Here is a 5,682-nt window from a genome sequence, read left to right on the forward strand (position 1 = left end):
GAAGGCGAACAATCTCTCGGATGTAGATCTCAGCTAACCTCTCCGATGAATAAGTGGCTGCAACCGGAATAAAATGTGCTGACTTAGTCAGCCTATCGACAATGACCCAAATAGCATCAAACTTCTTCCGAGTCATCCGAAGTCTAGTAACGAAATCCATGGTAATCCTCTCCCACTTCCACTCGGGAAGCTCAATCCTCTGAAACAGTCCACCAGGCCTCTGATGCTCGTACTTAACCTGCTGACAGTTCAAACATCGAGCCACATATGCAACAATATCCTTCTTCATCCTACGCCACCAATAATGCTGCCGCAAGTCCTGATACATCTTCGCGGCGCCCGGGTGAATAGAGTACCGAGAACTATGGGCCTCCGCTAAGATCAACTCTCGAATCCCATCGACATTGGGCACACAAACTCGCCCCTGCAATCTCAAAACACCATCGCTATCTAAGGTCACCTTCGTGGCACCTCCACGCTGCATCGTGTCTCTCAGGACACACAAATGGGGATCATCAAACTGCCGATCACGGATACGCTCCAATACTGAGGGACGAGCGACCGTGCAAGCCAACACTCTGCTAGGCTCAGAAATATCCAATCTCACAAATTGATTGGCCAAGGCCTGAATATCCAAAGCAAGCGGTCTCTGGCTGACCGGAATATAAGCTAGACTACCCATGATGGCGGACTTCCTACTCAATGCATCGGCCACCACATTGGCTCTCCCCGGGTGATACAAAATAGTAACATCATAATCTTTCAATAACTCCAACCATCTTCTCTGCCTCAAATTCAACTCCTTTTGCTTGAACAAGTACTGAAAACTCTTGTGATCAGTGTACACCTCACACGTCACACCATACAGGTAATGCCTCCAAATCTTCAAAGCATGAACAATGGCTGCCAACTCTAGATCATGAACCGGATAATTCTTCTCGTGGATCTTCAACTGCCTCTAAGCATAGGCAATGACTTTGCCATCCTGCATCAATACTGCACCAAGCCCAATTCGGGAAGCATCACAATAAACTGTATAAGGCCCTGAGCCTGTGGGCAAAACCAATACCGGTGTCGTAGTCAGAGCTGTCTTGAGCTTCTGAAAGCTCGCCTCACACTCATCCGACCATCTGAATTGGGCACCCTTCTGGGTCAACCTGATCATCGAGGCTGCAATAGATGAGAACCCCTCCACGAACCGACGATAGTAGCCTGCCAATCCCAAGAAACTCCGAATCTCTGTAGCTGATGCTGGTCTAGGCCAGTTCTTGACTGCCTCAATCTTCTTCTGGTCAACCTGAATACCCTCTGTTTGTACGACATGACCCAGGAATGCAACTGAACTCGACCAAATCTCATACTTCGAAAACTTTGCATATAGCTAACTATCCTTCAGAGTCTGAAGAACCACTCTGAGATGCTGCTCGTGCCGCCTCCTGGCCGCGGGAGTATATCAATATATCATCAATGAACACTATCACGAATGAATCCGAATAAGTCCTGAACACTCGGTTCATCAAGTCCATGTAAGCTGTTGGGGCATTTGTCAACCCAAATGACATAACCAAGAACTCATAATGCCCATACCGAGTGCGGAAGGCTGTCTTAGGGTCATCAGATCCCCTAATCCTCAACTGATGGTAGCCAGATCTCAAGTCTATCTCTGAAATACCTTGGGACCCTGAAGCTGATCAAACCAATCATCAATACTCGGAAGCGGATACTTATTCTTGATTGTAACCTTGTTCAACTGCCAGTAATCAATACTCATTCTCATTGATCCATTGTCCTTGTTAACAACAATACCGGCGCACCCCAAGGCGAAACACTGGACCTAATGAAGCCCCTCTCAAGCAAATCTTGCAACTGTTCTTTTAACTCTTTCAACTCCGGCGGGTAGAATGACCTGGAGTCCCTCTCCACTCTAAACGAGGCATGCCCGGTAAAGCTAAGGTCACAGTCTTGGCATGGCAGTCCAAAATAACATGGTAAGGCGATAACCAGTCCATCCTCAATATAATGTCGAAATCAACCATGTCCAACAGCAACAAATCTACTCGAGTCTCAAGGCCTCCCATCACCCCAATACAAGAACAATGGGCTCAATCGACCACAATAGAATCACCCACCGGTGCAGACACATAAACAGGAACACTCAATAAATCACTAGGCATGACTAGATGCGACGCAAAATAAAATCGAAGCTTCTCTACCACAAATCAGAAAAGTACATGCACCTCCACCTCTAATACCTTTACCTCCACCTCTAATACCTTAACCTCCACGAGCCTCCGAAGACGTAGCTAATCTAACACCGGTCCGCTGCTGCTCGGCTGAAGAAGCGGTACATGACCGCGCCATTCACGAGAGGACAAGAGTAGAGGTTTCAATTTAGCACTGAGAGAACAAAATCGCACGACAGGAAAGAATAGAAGTGAAACTTTTTCCTAACTCTGTAGCCTCTGGGATAAATACAGACGTCTCTGTACCGATCCCTCAGACTCTACCAAGTTTGTCCGTGAGTTGTGAGACCTATGTAACCTAGAGCTCTGATACCAACTTGTCACGACCCGGTTTCCCACCGTCGGGAGTCGTCATGACGCCTACTATTAGGAGCTAGGCAAGCCAATTAATTATTAACCTTTTAGGCAAACATCGACAATATTAACGCAATGAGACATTTAATATAAAAGCGGAAGTTTTAAATATAAATAAACTGAAAACAAGTGCAGAAATTCAATTACAACCTCTACCCAAGACTGGAGTCACCAACTCACGAACATCTATAGAATGCTAAACACAAGGTCTGAATAAAACACTGTTTGTTCCGGTACAAGGATAACAAACGATTGACAAAGATAGAAGAGACTCCGGGCCATGCGGACGTCAGCAAGGCTACCTCGAAATCTCTGGACTGAATTCAGCTCCCAATCAACTACTGCTGTCCAAAGCTGCTCCGGCTCCGTGATCTGTGCAAAAAGATGCACAGAGTGTAGCATCAGCACAACCGACCCCATGTGCTGGTAAGTGCCTAGCCTAACCTCGGCGAAGTAGTGACGAGGCTAGGACCAGACTACCCGATAAACCTGTGCAGATATATATATATATATATAAGTACAACAAAATAATAGCGGAAAGTAAGCAATTAAAGCTGAGAGGGGGAACATGCTTATGGGGAAGCAGATAAACGAAATATCAGGAATAACAAGAGAAACTACATCTGATTTCTTCTAACACAGAATAAAGGGAAACAAACCACTTTCACTTATTTCAATTACCTCTCATTGCAGGCGTGCAACCCGATCCCATTTCCCAACATCACGTGGTAGGCGTACCACACGCTCCCATTACAATAATATCACGTGATCGGCGTGCCACACGTTCCCATTTCATAATAACTCGTGGTCCGCGTGCCACACGATCCCATTTCATAATATCTCGTGGTCGGCGTGATGTGATCCCATTTCATAATATCTCGTGGTCGGCGTGCCACACGATTCCATTTCATAATATCTCGTGGTCGGCGTGCCACACGATCCCATTTCATAATATCTCGTGGTCGGCGTGCCACACGATCCCATTTCATAATATCTCGTGGTCGGCGTGCCACACGATCCCGTTTTATAATATCTCGTGGTCGGCGTGCCACACGATCCCATTTTATAATATCTCGTGGTCGGCGTGCCACACGATCCCATTTCATAATATCTTGTGGTCGGCGTGCCACACGATCCCATTTCTTTCAACACAATTATAATAACATACTATCCCGGCAAGGGAGAAAGATGTTATAATAACTATCCCGGCAAGGGAGATCCAGCTATAACCAAACTCATTCAATTTCTACTTAACACAATTAAATCAAATGTCCTGGCAAGGGGGAAATATCTATAACCGCACTGGTCCCAACATCTAACTGCCACAACTATAATCAATCCAGTTACGACACCTATCTACCACAACTATAATCAAACCTGTTACTACACCTAACTACCTCAGCTATAACCAACATATTTCAACACTTAACTACCTCAGCTATAACCAACCTATGACAACACTTATCTACCTCAGCTATAACTATAGTCACTCAACGCAAGGAAGCATTAACCTATGCGTCCGTAATATCAATTAAGAACACAGTACAAGGGAACCACAACTCGACAATAGCCCGCCAAGGGGGGGCAACATGATGATCTCTTCTCTTTCTCACTTTTACTTCACAATTCTCTTCACAACTCGAGCCAATGCTCTAGAGGTTGAATTATCACTTATACTTTCGCAATTCGTTCTACGACTGGAGCTAACACTCCTCAATATTCATAATCCACGATTCCTTCCACAACTTTGCACAACAAATAGAAATACTCGCCAAGGCATGAATAATACAACGAAGTCATGAAAATCACAATATAGGACTCACGGTCATGCTAGACACCAATGTATAGATACTCGTCACCATGCCTATACATCGTACTCGACAATTAGCAAGTAGCAAATAAGACTCAACTCCTATTCCTTCAAGCTAAGGTTAGACCAAACACTTACCTCAAATGCTCAAAACTCAACTCAAGCCTCTAGTATAGCTTTACCCTTCGAATTCACCACCAAACCGCTCGAATCTAGTCACAAATTACTTGAATGTATCAACAAATGCTAATCGAATCAATTTGAATGCATGAAAATGAATTTCCCAAAGTTTTACTCAAAAATTCCCAAAATGCCCCCGGGCCCACGTGGTCAAAACCCGAGGTTCGAACCAAAACCCGGTTACCCATTCCCCCACGAGTTCATATCTATGATTAGTTTTGAAATCGGACCTCAAATTGAGGTCCAAATCTCCAATTTTAAGAAAACCTAAGTTCTACCCAAAATCCCGATTTTCACCCATGAAAATCCTTGATTTTAAGATGAAAACATGTTTAATGATGTTAAAGATTGAAGAAGTTAAGTAAAAATTGACTTACAAATGATTTGGAGAAGATAAGTTTCTTGGAAAATCGCCTATGGAGTGTTTGAGTTTGAAAGGATGAAGAAATGGGTTGAAAATTCGTCTAAGTGTGAAAAATGCAGGCCTCAGATATGGGAAATGCGAACATGGGTTCGCAATTGCGAACCCAGCAGGTCTGGGAATTGCGAGATTTTTGTTCGCATTTGCGAACTCTAAAGAATGCTGGGAAGTTCGCATTTGCGAAAACTACGTCGTATTTGCGAAGGCCCAATATCGCGTTTGCGGACAATTGTTCGCATTTGCGAAGACTGGCTCATAGGCAGACATCGCATTTGCGATGAGTTTCTTCGCATTTGCGAAGATTGCTGCCCTAAGTGGAAGATCGCATTTGCGATGAGAAGCTCGCAATTGCGAGTTCGCATTTGCGAATGCTGGCTTCGCAAATGCGAAGCCTGCAGAACTGAAAGATACCAGATTTTCAAAGGTTCAAAATGCAACTCGACATCTATCCAAAACTCACCCGAGCCCTCGTGGCTCCAAACCAATTATGCACACAACCTCAAAACATCCTACGGACTTATCCGTGCGATCAAATCGCCAAAATAACATCATATACATCGAATCAAGCCTCAAAACTCATGTTTTTCTTTGAAATGTTCATAAAGCATCAAATTTCCATTTCGAGTCCGAAACACGTCAAACGACGTCCGTTTTCAACCAAATTTTACAGAAAG

This window comes from Nicotiana attenuata, chromosome 1 (genome assembly GCF_001879085.1).
Source record: "Nicotiana attenuata strain UT chromosome 1, NIATTr2, whole genome shotgun sequence".
NCBI classification, from domain to species: domain Eukaryota; kingdom Viridiplantae; phylum Streptophyta; class Magnoliopsida; order Solanales; family Solanaceae; genus Nicotiana; species Nicotiana attenuata.